At 32.9% G+C, this 17,643-nt stretch overlaps 1 long non-coding RNA gene across 2 annotated transcripts in view; it reads left to right on the top strand.

Moving 5' to 3' along the window:
- The window catches only part of LOC136035423 (uncharacterized), a 51,813-nt gene that overhangs the window by 19,242 nt on the left and 14,928 nt on the right, over nucleotides 1-17,643 (top strand). For both annotated transcript variants that reach the window (XR_010619421.1, XR_010619420.1), the window contains exon 2: nucleotides 4,800-4,917. This is a non-coding gene — a long non-coding RNA (uncharacterized LOC136035423). The remainder of the gene's footprint in view (nucleotides 1-4,799; nucleotides 4,918-17,643) is intronic.

Below are 17,643 nucleotides of genomic sequence, written 5' to 3'. Positions count from 1 at the left end.
ACTACGAACTGTTTGACAAGTTTCATCAAGTTTAGTCTTACTCATCAAAAGTTACGAGCCTGAGAAAATTTGCATTATTTTAGAAAATATGGGAAAATACTCCCTAAAAGTCATAGAATCATAACGAAAATCATACCATCAGATTCAGCGTGTCAGAGAACCCTACTGTAGAAGTTTCAAGCTCCTATCTACAAAAATTAGGAATTTTATATATTTTGCCAGAAGGCAGATCACGGATGCGTGTTTATTTGTTTGTTTGTTTTTTTGTTTATTTTCCCAGGGGTGATCGTATCGACCCAGTTGTCCTAGAATGTTGCGAGAGGGCTCATTCTAACGAAAATGAAAAGTTCTAGTGCCCTTTCAAAGTAACCAAAAAATTTGGAGGGTACCTAGGCCCCCTCCCACGCTGATTATTTTCCCAAAGTCAAGGGATCAAATTTCTGAGATAGCCATTTTATTGAGGGTAGTCGAAAAACCTTATAACTATGTCTTTGGGGAAGACTTACTCCCCCACAGTCCCCGTGGGAGGGGTTGCAAGTTCAAAACTTTGACCAGTGCTTACATATAGTAATGGTTATTGGGAAGTGTACAGGCGTTTTCAGGAGGATTTTTTGGTTGGAAGTAGGGGTTGAGAAGAGGGGGATATGGTGGGGGAACTTTCCATCGAGGAATTTGTCATGGGGGAAGAAAATTTACATGAAGGGAGCGCAGGATTTACTAGTATTACTTAAAAAACAATGAAAAAATGAATAAGAAAAAGTTTTTTTCAGCTGGAAGTAAGCAGCAGCATTAAAAATTAAAACGAACATAAATTATTACCCGTATGAGGGGCTCACCTCCTCCTAATACCCCGTTCTTTAAGCTAAATATTTTTAGTAATTTCAACTATTTATTCTGCGGATTTTGTGATTCAGGGGTCAGTCTTAATGAATTGGGACAAAATTTAAGCTTTAGTGTAAAGAGCGAGGTACTGACGAGGGGACGAACCCCCTCATATATGTAATAAAAACATGAAAATACAAAAGTTCTTTACGTAAGCTAATTTATAAGTTTAGTATATCTTTTACTTATAAAAAGATTCGTAAGAAATTAAAAGTTCTAGTTGCCTTTTTAATTAACCGAAAATCGGAGGGCAACTGGGCTTCCTCCCCCGCTCTTTTTTCTTAAAATCATTCGATCAAAATTATGAGAAAGCCATTTAGCCAAAAAAAGATAAATATACAAATTTCGTTTTAATTGTCCCTCTGCGGACAGCCAAAATCAAAACATGCATTGATTCAAAAACGTTCAGAAATTAAATAAAAAAAAGTTTTTTAAATGAAAGTAAGGAGCGACATTAAAACTTAATACGAACCAGAAGTTACCCCATATATGAAAGAGGCTTTCCGTCTCAACGCCCCGCTCTTTACACTAAAGTTTTTTACTGTTTTAAATTGTAGAGTTAAGAGAAAGAGTCAAACTTTAGCGTAAAGAGTGGGGCGTCGAGAAGGAAAAGCCTCTTTCATATACGGAGTAATTTCTGTTCGTTTTAAGTTAATGTCGCTCCTTACTTTCATTTAAAAAACTTGTTTTTTTTTTATTTAATGATTTTAAAGGCCATTGATAGAAAAAATAAAGGTAATAGAAACTAGTTAGATATTGATATTGAACTTCTCACTAAATATTAAATTGTTGTATTTTATTGGTGGTATAAGAAAAATGAAATATAAATCAATCTAATTCTCATTTCACATTACAGTTTTGATATTAAAGCTAATGTTGCCAAATCGTAAGAATGTTGGAAATTGTAATTTAAATGGTGGGATTTCGATTGAACAGGGGGTAATTTGATGGGTTGATGTAGTTGGGGCCTAGGACTCGTGTTTATATAGTGAAAAAGTATAAAAATGAGATCAAATGTGCCATTTTTGTGACAATTTGATTTCCAAGGACCTGTTTTCATTTTGAATGTAGAGATGGAAAATTATGAAATTGTTTCAACTGTTCGTTTAAAATAGTGCAAATTTGATTGAAAAGGGGGTAAACTTATTTGATTTGATGAATAGTCCAGAATATTCATTTACTAGACTGCTAATATGTAACTGACAAGAGCATCCCGTAGAAAAGATTCTCTATGACGTAACATGCACATGGGTCCCGAAGAAGCCTGAAAAAAGTCTTGGGATTGGGATTCGAAGGGATACTGGCCCGTAGAATGCCGTATGGCGATAATACTAATGCTGTTGATAAGTCTTAACAAATGTCGTTGGTCAAAAAATTAGTCTCGTAACTAGATAGAAATAATATTAACTGTTAAAAGGCGAAAAAATGGTTTCTACTGATAGACTGCCAAATGGTATAAATTTGTCTAACTGCACTAGTTGTATCTTCTATGTGTTATAAATAACATTGAAAGCGATACATAGTCTTATTTGTTATATATTTGAAACAAATATATTATTGTTGAGCAGAGTAAAGATGGATTAAACAGTAGTTAAGTAATTTTGAGAAATAAAATAAAAGAATGAGAAGGAGTCCAGGAAGGTAAATATTTGTATTTGGAAAGTCACTCATGAGGGTTTTTTGTGCAGCTATAGTTCGAGTAACTTGTGAATTTGATTTGCTGCTAGAGGAGGATTAAGAGGTTAAAAAAATATAGCATTTTTCCGAAGTCATGGAGAACAAATTCAACCACTAAAAAGTTATTGAATGTATTTCATTATCCAAAAAACACATACGAAAATAAAGGAAAAGCATCTGATTTTTTTTTACAAGTCTGTTTAAAAAATACAACGAAGAGTAGAAATTTCTATTTATATAGAATCTTTTCTGAACCTTTTTTATGGAGCTAACCGATTTTGAGGCGTACATAATTCATATTAAAAAAAAAACAAAAAAAATATGTTAGTGGACATTTTACGAAAAGAAAGAAACTTGCCCGTTGCTGCATGCGCATTTTAAAACTGAGTCCGAACAGACACCAAATTCATCCCCTCCAGGCTGACGTTTAGGAGTATCACAAGGTCGCGTGACTATTTCGAACTGTAGCGTGTTCGAATCCAATTGCAGAAGTTGTATTCCTGGTAAGCCTACAAAGTCTTGACCACCAAGGACCATTGATGCAGTTTCCAAATTAGCTTCAGGTGAAATTGCCTCATCACTTAAAATCCTTACTTCCAATTGAACCCGTGAATTTGAATTCGTAATAGATATTGAGAAAAGTTCGATACCATAGCCCCGTAGCTATAAATAAATAACCACTTATTAACACGAAGTGTCTAAATGAGTGTACTACGATTCCCTCATTGTGCACTTCAGGCAAGCCAAGCAATAGCGTTTCAAAATTTTGTTAAGTTTGCTACTTTTGTTCTATTCATTTGTTGAAAAACTTCAGAACGAAATTAAAAATCATAAGAAATCTAACAAATACGTAACCCTAAATTTAATTGTTACGCATCGTAATTTCAGTAGTCATTCTGTTCTCAGTAGCTATTATGTTCGCATTGAATTAACATGGGAAGTGGATTTTATTTATGACAGAAACTAATGACCTAAAGTTGACTTAATCTAGACTTTATTTGTTGCGGGTGATTTGCTTTTTGTGTGTATGTGTTACCTGTTTATGGATATTTGCAAAGTAAAATACCAATTAATGTAATCAGAGGCTACATTAATCAGAGAGACTGTTTCATTTCAACGCGCTGGCTGGCTATTGTTTATTTTGAGTAAATTTTCGTTCGATTGTTTTTTTAGAGAAGATTTAACACATTTGCAGGAATTTATTGTTAGTATTAAAGGAATTCAAGATGACGGCTATTCCGAAGGATTACTTCGACCAGAGGCATCAAGAACTTGTTCAGTCGGTGCCTAGTCTGGAACAAAGAATAGGTGCTCTCTCTAAGGAAAATTCCCACCTTTGACAGCAAAATTGCGTTTTGAAATCAGAATTGATTAGTGCAAAAAAATGTGCCTGTATTCTGAGCTTGCCTCGAAAAGACAGAATCTTCTACTTCATGGGATTCCCCTTTTGTCTGAGCAAAGTCCAGAAACTGTTGGTTGCGAGCTTTTGACTGATATCGGGTTGGCAAATGCTGACGCTATTCCATTTGTGAAGTGCTAAGACTTGAAGAGTAATAGACAGACAGGGGATACCACTATGTCTTCTGCTAGGAATAAGTCTGAGCCAATGGTAGTCACGTTGGACAGCATCAGTGATAAATATAATGTTGTGCGGAACTATGGAAAGCTAAAAGGCTGTCGTAAAAGTATCATTTACAATCCACCGTGAAACCAAGCACCGCACCATACAGAACTTCTAGCGTATATGTATTCTGCTACTCCGTTTGTGAAAGTAGCAGAAAACAGAGTTATTTCGTAAGGGGTTAATATTTGGCTTAAAGCTAAAAAAAAATTCGAAAGAGAAAAACTGGACACGTGTAACGAATACCTGCTTTGATTTATTAAAGATCTCTCTTAGTGCGTCTAACGCGATCATCCCTTCAATTGTTAAAGAAAACTTATTTTTGTTGCTTATTTTCCTTATATTGTTTCATCTGGTTCCTTCCTTTCCATTGTTATATTTATTATAATATGATTATGCTCCTGCGTGGGTTTATGTTGATTTTTGAATGAGTCCCCACAATTCCTTTTCCTTATTTGTGTTTATCTCTTAGTTTTTCCTTATTTCTTTTTCCTTATCATTCCTTACTTTTCTCACTTATCCTTATCTCTGTTATATTACTTTTTGCTTTCTTTCCTTACTTTTTTCCTCTCCAATACTCCTTATTCAGCGGTTTTGGCATTTACTTTTTGTTTTTCAGTTTTGTGTGTGTGCAAAAATGAGTTCAGCGTTACCTCTGTAAAGATGCCATAGCTCTTTTTTGATGTTGACAACCTTTGGTCTGGTGAGTTTATCGCGGATTGGATTTACCATCCAGCGTAAGTAAAATGACAACTTATTTTAATCCTTTAGATATTAAAACTATAATTAATAATTCAACTGGAAGTACAAATCACAAGCGAGATGATCCTAAGTAATGATCTTACTATTACAAGTAAGTATGTTTTGCAATTAAATGGTTCTGCCTCCTCTAAACGAGATGGTAATTTCTTATTGTTTTACCTTAACATTCAGGGGTTTTGCTCGCCTTTTGATGAGTTGAAACGAACCGTTAGTTGTGGAGCTCCTAATTGTACTGGATTATCTTAAAGTTTCCTGGATATAACTACAGATATACTTGTAGATGTTACGGGATATACGATGGAGAGGCTGAGCAGGAAATGGATGCCAACACGTTGCCTTGTCCTTCATATTACCAATTGTCTTACATACAATGCCCAAAATCATTTTAGACGAAAGAATGAAGGAATCTTTGAAACCCTTTTTATTGAGATTAATTCACGGTGTAAGGATTTAGCTGTAATTTGTTTGTCACTAGATGTCTTAGATAATTAGGTGCTGGTTAGTGATATTTCTGATCATTTTCCTACTATTTCCCAACATAAAAGTGTTAATCAGGCACAGTGTATAGGATCAATATTAAATCTCAAATTTTTCCCTTTTAGTGATACTGAACTGAGTGTATTTAATTCTCACCTGACTGATCAGTCGGGGGATTATTTGATTTCTGAATCTGATATTAAGGTCTATTTTGATTTATTTTATGATTTAGTGAAAGAAAGTAACCTAGAAGTTTGCCATCAGAGTCCAGCGCCTAACACTTTCAAAAGGATAGCACTGATGAATCCATGGACTCCAAAAAAACTGGAAAAAGAAAATTTATTCGCGGAAACTTAACAAGGCTTCATCATCTGCAGCTTATCTTCAACGGTTCAAGGCCTATAGGAGCATATTTAATTATCTGTGTCGGAAAACCAAGTCTCAGTATTATCATAGGAAATTCTCTCAGGGTGGAGAGAACGTTAGGAAGACATGGTGTATAATTAGTTTGGTTCTGAGACCAATTCTCCCTCTACCCTCCATTCCAACAACGCTGATAGTCGATGGTAAAACTGCTCAAGAAGAAGAAGATGTTCAGCGAGAACTTACCTCTTATTTTGATAGTATAGGGAAGACGACTTCTTCTTCTACAAGCTTTGCAACTTCTCATTAAGATTTCGGAGCCTCTCTTGCACCCTCAGGTTTAAAGTTAATGGTATTGACCTCTGTTTATGAGTCTGAGATAGTTCGTATTGTGAATTCTTTTAAGAATCGTCGTTTTTAGGGCCAGACAGAATTTCTACAAGAGTTATCTATGCCATTTTCTCCGCTACTTTGTCACCATTGGCAGAGCTTGTCAATCTGTCTTTCGAGATTGGAATCTTCTCTTAATTTCTCATCCAAACTAAGGTTAGAGTGCTCTATAAAGGTGGTTCTGAAAGGGTTTTGCTAATTATAAGCCAATTTTTCTCCTCCCTGTTTCCAACAAAATTTTTGAGAAGGCTATGGTGCTATCTAGGCTTCTTAGCTTTCTAGATGCAAAAAAATTACATTAAAGCCGGTTTGGATTCCGAGCCAATCACTTTACAGAAATATTGCGCAGCTCTCTTGAATTTCATTTATTCGGCAATATATACCAATCTTATCCCGACAGCTTCATTTTTGGAAATTCATAAGGCTTTTGATTCTTTGACCCATCGGATTCTCATTTGGAAACTATCGTATATTGATATTAAATCAAATGCTTTCTCTTGGTTTGAATCATATCTTTCTGGTAGGCTTATTTCAATTGATTTGTTTTTCCGGAGCCAGTGTGTGGTAGATTACGGCATCCCTCGGGGATCTGTTGTTGGCTCTGACTTATGTTAATGATCTATTTTTGGCAGATAAAACACCAGGCCTCTAATATGCTGTGTCATCTTGATGTTCTTTCGTGATCCAATACGACTTTTAATAATGATTTTCCAGTCCTTTTGCAGATGATACCACTCTTGGGACCCTTGGAAAGACAGAATGTGATATCAGGTTTAAATTGGTAGCAATATTTGAGAGATTACTTTCATGGTTTGGTAAAACTTACTTGGCCAATTTACACACCTTCAGCTGTCATAAGGCTCCTTGCGAAGACCAGAGAATCGGGTGGTCTAGTTTCTTGGTATCTTATTTGATAAGAGGCTTTAGCTTAAAAACCATATAACCACGATTAGGATTAAGGTCTCAGGAAGTTTGGGTATCGTTCAAAAACTCGGACACATATTTCCTAGATCCATTATGAAGCTTTTTTTTCATGGGTTGTTGCTTATATTGCATCCCCCTTGTATCCCTGGCCATGGAGCCTTTTGAGGGCTCATTAAATTACTATCAATAATAATTGATAGTAATTTAAAAAAACAAAGAATTGATTATATATTTCACTCAAAATTCTTTCTATTAAAACCGCTTTAGGTTAATAACTTTTGAGTATTTATGACACTCCTATCCGTACATCTGAGAAAGTCGAAAAGGGAGAGGGGAGAGAAAGAAAAAGAGAGAGAAGTAGAGGGAGGGGGAGAGAGAAAAAGAGGGAGAGTGTGAGAGACAGAGAGACAGAGAGACAGAGAGAGAGAGAGAGAGAGAGAGAGAGAGAGAGAGAGAGAGAGAGAGAGAGAGAGAGAGAGAGAGAGAGAGAGAGAGAGAGAGAGAGAGAGAGAGAGAGAGAGAGAGAAAGAGCAGACAAACTTTATAAGGAAACCTTGGATCATAGGAAGAGAGAAAAAAGAATCAAACTTCAAATCAAAATCCTTCAATGGAAAGAGGTTCCCATAGGTTCGGGAAAAGACTTATCAACACTTATCAATATCCACTGATTGATTTTGGATTAAATACTTACAGCTAAATCAATTGCAGTAAATAGGGTGATATATTAGGCGGTTGTGGGGTCGTCATAGTCCGAGATCCATTGATTAGTCTGTTGAATTGAAATTTTCTGTTCAACAAATCTAGACTGAGATGGATCTAAAAAACAAGCGAATACAATTATTGTTCTTAGTTGAAAAATGCAGAAATCTGGCAAGTAATTTTTTCCGGCAACATTTTAATACAGTTACAGTTTTTATATTCATAATAGGAATGTCATTAATGCACTAATATCGTGTCAAATCCAAATCTGTCTCTGTGTCTTTTATTAAATAATAAAAACAAGTTTTTTCAACTTATAGTAAGGAGCAACACTAAAAAGTAAAACGAACAAAAATTATTACTTATATGAAGGGGATTGCCCCCTCCTCAACACCTCGCTCCTTCTGCTAAAGTTTTTAGTACTTTAAAAAAGCTTCTTACTCTTCTAATTAAACGAACCGTTGTGTTTCAGTCCAGGGGTCGTTCTTAAAGAATTGGGAACAAATTCAAACTTAAGCATAAAGAGAGAGGTGATGAGGAGGGGCAATCCCCTTCATATACGTAATAATTTCCGTTCGTTTTAAGTTTCAATGTTGCTATTTACTTTCAATTGAAAAAAAATATTTTTCTATTTAATTTCTGACCCAGTATAATCAAAAACCATGTAAAATGGGAACAAACTTAACATCCGAAGGGTAATCCAAATTAACTAACAACAACTCATTTATCATAATACAATTTCGATATATCAACATATATGTAAGTTTTCGTTTGATTTTTGAATTAGTTCTGAAGCATTCAATTTAGACGTATAATTATTCCAATACCGAATTACTGAGTTTCGAAGCGAAGGTTTCAACCTTTCATTTATTATTCTTGGCTGATACAATTTATTAAAATTTCTAATTAGATGTTCCTGCTCAACACTTTTAAGTGGGAAATGGTTCGAAAAGCACAAAAATGAGGGAAGCAAACCATGGTCATGCTTCAGTTTGAAGAGGGTAGATTCAACAGTCACAAAATGTCTTAAAGGAAGAATATTAAGGAAGCAATACAGAGAATCTGCTGACGACTTCAGTGGATATAATTTAGGGGAAGGGGAGTAACTCTTAAGGATCCACAAATCTTTGTTCTATTGTCTCTGAATTAGCACAATATGAGAACTAAATGTCTTCAGGTAAACAAGTGATGAAAACATTAAATGAAAATGAATAATTGAATAATAAAGTGATGAGATTGATTCAAAGGAAAGGGATAACCTAAGTCTTCACATTATCTCAATATTTCTTCAAAATTTCATCCGCAGATTAGATGAGGCTTTCATTATAGATTAGAGTCAAGGAAGACTCTGAGGTATTGCATAGTTGCTGTTCGTGAAATCTTTTATTATAAAATCAGCTGATTCAATTAGTTAAAGCTCAGGAACTACAGCGTTACATCACGAGAAAACCACGAATTTTGTTTTATCACTGTTAAGATCTCCCCTCCTTTGTAAAGAGCCAATATTCTTGAATCTTTTAATGACGAAAAAATGTCCCGTTTTTAAATGCCACGTTTATTACATGACATAAAATGTGCAAGATTTGGGAGAATATTTATTTTGACAGAAATGTCGATGATCTATCAATACGCTCAGAATAACCGTTTTTCAAAGGAGTAATTATATTCTTTAATTCTTGTTCAGAAGCCGGTGTTAAAAATATTGACTTATCATGTGATGGCGGAAAAAATGTTCTAAAATCATTTTTAATTTGACTCCTTGATTTTGACGAGGCAGCAGACTCTGAAGTTTTTTCACCTATTTTAGCAAAATACCAGTTCAGGGCATCTGCTATTTCCTTTTTATGATTAAGAGGTACTTTCAGGCATGCACATTATATCTGGAAAACTTTGATACTTCATCTTACTTAGGCAATCAAGTCTTTTTCGCAGTCAAACGAACTTTCTCAAAACTATTGCTAATAATTAATCCTTTTTCCCATCGAAGAATTCTTTACAGTTGATTTTTATACCTTTTAAATTCAGAAATATTTTCATCGGATGGACAGTTAAGTTGCCTTCCGAATAATTGATTTTTAAACTTTATAGATCGTAGTATACCTTCGGTTATCCATGGCCTATTAGAAGATTGATGACGTCTCAGCCTAATCTTTATCACTGGACATCTTTCATTTAGTATTTCCTTAACCTGCTTTAAAAATAAATCCATCACGTGGTTCAAATCCTCAGACTCGAAAGGTTCATTATTATTCATAATACTTAGTTTTTCTTTTAATAGTTGTAGAGTATTTTTATTGATTATTTAAACACTTTTTGCTCGGTTTAAGCTCATTTTTTAATTAAGAAAACAAAATGAAATGAGCGGAAGAGTCCACCAATATTATCCATATTAGAATAATTGTCTCAAATTGCCATATTGTCTCGAAATTCGTAAAAATGTTGTCAATCAGTGAAGCCGACGTTACAGTTATTCTTTCAAGTATACTTCGAAGTGATAATAAACCATACGACAGGCACTTCGATAGAAAATCTATCGCATTTTTGTTAAGTCATTCATTTCTTTATCTTTTTGCCTGATGTGAATCATAAATCAAATTGATGTTAAAGTCTCCCATTAAGATTATCCTTTTAAAATTGCATGATATTAGCTTCATGAAGGTAATAAGTGACGACGAAAAAGAAGAAATTGATACATGAGGGGGCTTATTATAAATGCAACATTCCCATTATGTATTTTCAATTGTAAAATTAAATATTTCAATTTAATTTTTTCATATAAGTCAATAAAATATGTTATTTTTCGCAAAAGAATATCATGACGTACATAACACCCGACTTATCCCTTATTTTTGATACTCGTGATTTTTCAAAGAAATTATAACCTTGAATTTGGACTGAAGAAGAAAGATTATCATTAAAAAATGTTTCACAAACCCTAATCAACAAAACATCATGAATGAGAAGAAACGCCGATAGAAAATCCATAGACTTTTATCGAAACAGTGTGGTCTAAAAGTAGATTGACAGATTTATGTTTTTCGTTTTCTTTTATATTCTCATTAGCTCAATTATTAAACCATAATTAAACTTTCTTAAGAGACCTTTCGAAACAAGGATTCACATGTATACACACAAAACACAAAAATGCTGTCAGAGAGACACAAAAGTCGATTCCCCATTATTTGATAAATGTTGTTTCTCCAGCAGGAATCCCTCAAACCTAAAAACTACGGTAATTGTCCTCTGTTCATTCAGAGTGAATACTTTAAAGGAACAGCATTATGTGGATGAGACAGATTTTCTTTTTTTCACTACGTTGAGAATGGAGGATTTTATTTCTTAGTGTTTGGTTCAAATAATGGCATTTTTCGTTTCAAAGATACCAAAAACAATATTAAAATATCGGATGATCTGTTGTGTATTTGTTTTCTTTTCTATCCTAAAAGAGGGGACTCATTATAAAGCACTGAAATTTACAGAAAGATATTTTTAAGCTGTTGAATGGAACGGTGTTAACGTCACTTTAGGAAGACAGGTGATAAGAGAACACAAAATTGTAACTGTAACACTGTAAGAATACAAAATATTTAAAATTGTATTTTGTATTCTAAATTGTGATTCAAACTTCGATTTTATCTACTGTACATACTGTTTTACATTCCAAAGAATAGAATACTGTAAATTTCTCCGAAACTGAATTAGTATATCTCCTTTGTGTTCTGTTATTCTTATCCTTCTAGATATTGCATAATTAGATATCGCTATGACCATCGCATAATTAGAGGTTTTAAACCTTCATAACATAGCGTCAATGGAGAGTTTTCTTGTTGAAGAAAAAGAACAACCATTTTGTTCTTGATAGTATACAGGATACAGTACACCCATTGATAGGATACAGATAACAGCCGAAAAATGTTTTAAGCTTTTTTTTCCAATTTATATATTTGAAAATGATTTATGAAATTACAAATTGCGACCAGGCAAATGCTGAATTAATGTTGAAACAAATGAGAGATACTGCTAATAAATCTATTTTCAAGTTATCAATTATGACCGTAGTCGTAAAATTTCCGAATGATAACAAATGAAAGTTATTACCTTATTTGCAACTTCCTTCGATCAAGGTTTGTGGGAAAGGACAGGTACATTGGAATCCAATTCACTGGCTACAACTGTACAAAGTTGTCCCAGAAGACAAGCATCATTAGTACAAAGGCTTGTATCGATTTGTACGACTAAAAAACAAAGATATAAAATACAGTTGAATAAAATCTATTGCAGTTTGATGCTACGTTGGTTTTTATGTTACGGGTTAAACAAATTAGAAATGTGTTACAACATTTTTATCGATTCACTCCATTTTGATATCGAAGATTTGTAACATATGCAGTAAGAAGAACAAGACTGTAAGAGCACAGAAGACTGTGTTTGTAAGAGTGTGCAAAAATAATTGGTAAAGTATATGTTAGACTAAAGAATAATAATAGAAGTATTATGAGAACGACTATTAAAAAAGATTATAATATAGTTAGATGAATTTATTGTCCATCATAACTATAAGATACAACGCTGATGGAGTAATGAAGAAAGAAAAGGAAAAGAAACAAAAACAAAATTGACAAATACAAACAATACCAAAACAAAGAAGAACTGACAAGAGAAAAATACAATTAAGAACAATTAAATGTGAGAACTAACACATGATCAAGGAAAAAAAAATTTCATAGGTGCTTTCACAATTAATCTACCTCCAATACCTCTTATTTTCTTTTTTGCTTCGCGGACACTGGACTAAAAATTCCGTACTGCCAGAATAGGGAGCTATTGTTAGTCCAGAGAGAGAGTCGTTGCAAATAGTTTGCATTCTTGTAGTAATACTTCAGTATATCCTTAATGTTTAAGAGACCCAAATGATGCAAGGGTGAGCAGATACAGAGGTACAACTGCATTATTAATGCTAGCTAAGATACGGCAGTTAAATTTAAACTTTAATACAACTAGTAATCAATGTGCGTTCATAGATTTTCTGGCAAGACTGTATTTAAGAAATTGACATGAGACGTGAAGAATTGACCCCATTGGGAAACCAGGATTTGAGCGCTGATTTGAACGCAATGCTTGAGCGGTGATTAATGAAGTATTACTTTGAATAAATTGATAGCCAGTACTTTAATACTTCCTATCAAAAAAATCAAAAATTTTGCTCAGAGAATAAGCAGCCATCAATTGAAGTAGTTGACATTGATCCATCTTACCTTTTTCAGAAATCAAGCTGGCAGTCTTTATTGAAACGTTTATTCCTGGGACGATCAACTCTAGAATCGAATTTAATACAGAAAAATCACTAAGTGTCAAGGAAACTTTTGCTTCAACACCGACACTATTGCTTCGAATAAAGGAGATCACCTGACATACACTGACATCTAGTTCACTTACACTGTATATAAGCTGGTCCTTCAAAATTGTGATGAACTGAGAGAACAAATTTGCTTCAATCCCTTTTTATTAGTCATGTTAAATATTCTCACAAAAACACTTTGATTAGATGGTATGCTTGACTTAAGGCAGTTTTTCAAAAGGGAGTATATTAAAAACGGCTAAAAGTGTTAAATTGGAACGTTCAGGGAAAGATAAATGTTTATTTGACAAATTTGTGATATGCGCACGCTACTAATCTTACTAACACCTTTACTACTAGTACTGCTACTACTACTGCTACTATTAACACACTTACTACTATTACTACTACTATTGCTACTAGTACTACTACTATTAACACTCTTAGCACTATTACTACTGCAATTACTACTGCTAATACTAGGGTGGTTACCATATCCTCAATAAATTGCTCTTTTAGTTCCAGCAGAAAATTCACTCTACCACGCGAAAAATGCTGGCGTGCCTAGCAAAAAAATACTATACGTGAAATTGGACAAATTTTACAATTTATTGAGCTTTCTCCAGTAGTTGTGGGGGTTCGTTTTTATCTCCAAATACATATTTTTTTCAGCGTTTAAACTATTTTAATCAAAATATCTATTTCGACATGCAACCGTGATCTGTCGTCTGGCAAAAAATGCATGTTCAAAATTTTTTAAGATAGAGCTTGAAATCACTACAGTGGAGTTCTCTGATACGCTGAATCAGATGATGTGATTTTCATAAAGGATCTGTAGCTTTTGAATTATGATTCAATGACTTTTATCAGTTTCCCTCTTTTTTAAAAAAATTAAGAATATTTTCTAAGGCTCGTGACTCGTGATATGTAAAATTAACATTAATAAATTTATATATTTTCAGTTAGTATGATAAGCAAATTCTTTTAATATATAAGTGTCAAACTTCTGTTTTTTAGAGTTTCGGTTACTGTTGAGCCGGGATGCTCGTAACTCATAATTCGAATGGCGTGCTGAATGGATATTTGAGCATATCAAATTCACTACATGCCTTCAAAATTGTCAAAAAGGGGTATCAGCTATAATACGAGAAAGATCGAGGGTATTACTTTGAAACATTAAGGGAACGTAAAAAAAGGGTTAATCAATATTTGCCTATAATCCAGCTGGTATAAGATGTCGGTTATATTTGATGAGCCTACCAGAGACCTAAAGAATATGCAGATTTTAATTTCATATCGTTGAATATTTTCCTGCTTTCTCTTTATGGTACGAGGGACTTTTTTTCCAAAATATAAATAGCAGCCCAAAACGTGGATTGCTATAGAGAAAATTCGAGATAATTTAAAATATTCTTTTCTTGACCAACAAAAAAAACTAATTGATTGGAAATGAACAGAAGTAAAATTTGGAAATAGTTTCCGACACAATAAGTTTTCCAAAGAAAAGTAACGAGTAATATCAAATGTAATGAGAGCAGAAATAAAGTAAAATAGTTTTCGAAGCGAAAAACTACCGTAAATCTTAATCAATAAACAATTGTAGCCCAAGATAAACAGAAAAAACATTAATAACGACCTCAAACACAAAGGGTAGTAGAAATATTGTCCCCTAGGTCTTAAAAAAAATCTAATGTAACTTGAACTTTACTCAAAACAAATCGCATTTCAATAGTGTATTTTTTTTTAACTTTATTAGCTTCTAAATTTTTAAGACGTTCAGGAAAGAATATCAGATTGTATCAAAACTTCAATCCACATTTCAATCTTATAATACATAAAATCACATAGCTTGAAACAAAATTGTTTTCAGTAAAATTAAAAATAAATTTCTGTATTTAGAAGGAACAGAGATTATTTGTTTGTTTTTTTTGGTGGATTCCGCCTTCTTTTAAGTTCGACTTAATTTCTGCTCATCTTTGGTGCATCTCTCATCTCTTTTAATATGTGTATTCATACTTAAATTTAAACTGATGGAGATAGCTTGAAAATAAAGATTTAAATACAAATATAGAATTACCCAGGTTGTAATTTTTTCAATCAACAATAGTGATTCTATAGAAGTGATAGGTGAAAGGGAATCTGACCACTCAACACCAGTGATCACCAGCCGGTAATCTTTCGTTGCGACTAGTTCTTGTTCTAGAATCGAGACACAGCCCTTCGAGGAAGGAACCATTGGAAACTGGCATCTACAGCTAAAAAAGCCAAAAGAAAAGTCTTTACTGCAGGCGGCACCGAGAAGAACACACTGAGCAGCATTTTCTTCTTTGGCGCAAGGTTCTATGGCTGTAGCTTTTATATCTAAAAAAAATGGATTTCAGAAGAAGTAATAAGATTCAAATGACAAAGAAAAGAAAAATAGTCTTTACTTTCACTACTGAAAGGCTAAAACATTAGTAGTTTATCTTATAATATAATGTTTACGTTTAAATGAACATTATATTTCTATGATATTTCTTTTACTTTTACACTTACTTACTTTTACACTAAATTATAAATGACTGTCACTTAGCCATTTTTGGTTTAACCTATCTTTTGAACCATTTTTTCTCTTAACAATTGGGCTCAATTGTTTTAAAAGTCTTTCTACTATTCCTCATTCCACAATTAATCCAAGAGCAGTAAACCCTCTTCAACACTACTCCCCTTTTTTAACTCATGTATGTTAAAAAAATAAAACTTTTAAAATCGGGAAAGAAAAACAAACAATCATCAGAATAAATAAAGTGTTAGTAAATATTTTATTCTGAAAAAACTAGGGTTTTGTATTGTCGCATAAAACTGGAGGTTATGACTTCCCCTGGAATCTAAATATATTATTTTCTTACCCAAAATAACAAATAGCCAAAAAATAGTAAGAAAATACCTAATTGCAAAGTTAAGAGTAAGACAAAATAAATATATTTAACAAAGACATATCTTGAAATAATTATAACAAACATAATGTATTTTTATCGGTTAAAATATGGGGCAATTAGAATCAATATATGAAAAGTGATACGGATCGTATAATATAATGTTTACGTTTAAATCATCATTATAGTTCTTTACAATATTTTTTTTACGTTTACGCTAAGAAAATTAGTTGCGGCGAAAAATTAATATTTGGGAATATCCATTGTTATTTGCTCAGTTTTATTATTCAAAAGTTCAATTTATTGTGTAAAAAAGTTCAAACAATCCTGTTGATAATAGAGGTCAGGTAAATAGTAATACAAATAAATAGATTAAAAAAAAACAAATCCTTAAATATTTCGAACAATGATCGTAAAATTGTATCAGTTAAAAAAAGTGACAAGTACAGTCAATATATGGAAAATTTCAAGTATTTCTTTTTAAATCGTAATTTATAAATCAGTGTCTTTTCACCATTTTTAAACCCAAGAGACCCAAAAGATGCTGAAATGGCTCAATTGTTTTAAAGGTCTTTCTATTATTCCTCATTTCACAATTCACCCTCTTGCACAATTCGTGCGGTAAACCCTCTTCAACGCTATTCCCCTTTGTTGACCTATGTATCTGAAAAAAAAACTTTCAAAATCGGAAAAGGAAAACAAACAATCTTCATTGTTCGAATCTTCAAAATCCAATCTTAAAATGCCAAGTATTTTTTTAAACCATAATTTGTAAATGACTCTCTCTAAACCATTTTTGTTTAACCCATTTTTTAACCATTTTTTCTCTTAACAATTTGGCTCAATTGTTTTAAACGCCTTTCTATCATTCCTCATTTCACAATTCTCCGAAGTGCAGTAAACCCTTTTCAACACTACTCCGCTTTGTTAACTTATGTTTGTTAAAAAAATTAAACATTTGAAATCGGGAAAGAAAAACAAACAATCTTCAGAATAAATCAATTGTTAGTAGTTATTTCATTCTGAAAAGACTAGGGTTTTGTATTGTTGCATAAAAATGTAGGTTATTACTTCCCCTGGAGCCTAAATAAATTATTTTATAACCCAAAATCACAGATCGCTAAAAATAGTAAGAAAATAACTAATTGTAAGTAAAGAGTTAGAAAAAATACGTATATTTAACAAAGACATGCCTTGAAATAATTAGAACAAACATAATGTATTTTTATCGGTTAATATATGGGGCAATTATATTCAATATATGAAAAGTGATACGGATTTTTTTTTAAAGCATAATTCTTGGATGACCGTCTCTAAGTATTTTTTCAAAATCTAGTATACCCAAAACGGGCTGGATATACTCTAATTTCTTAAACTAATTCTAGTATTCATAATTTCAAAATCTATTGAACTAAAATAAATCCACTTCCACAACCCTCTTTGCTGATTTAAGTTCAAAAAAAAGGGTAAAACTCTTCAAGTTTGAAAAAAAAACAAATAGGAGAAAAGGGCACAAATTTGTATATAGTGACCTGAACGTGATTGTATCTTGTAAGCTGAAGGCATTTACAATAAGATTAATTTTAATTCAAGTT

This window comes from Artemia franciscana, chromosome 14 (assembly GCF_032884065.1).
Source record: "Artemia franciscana chromosome 14, ASM3288406v1, whole genome shotgun sequence".
Taxonomy (NCBI): domain Eukaryota; kingdom Metazoa; phylum Arthropoda; class Branchiopoda; order Anostraca; family Artemiidae; genus Artemia; species Artemia franciscana.
This window is presented reverse-complemented; position numbering and strand designations above follow the sequence as displayed.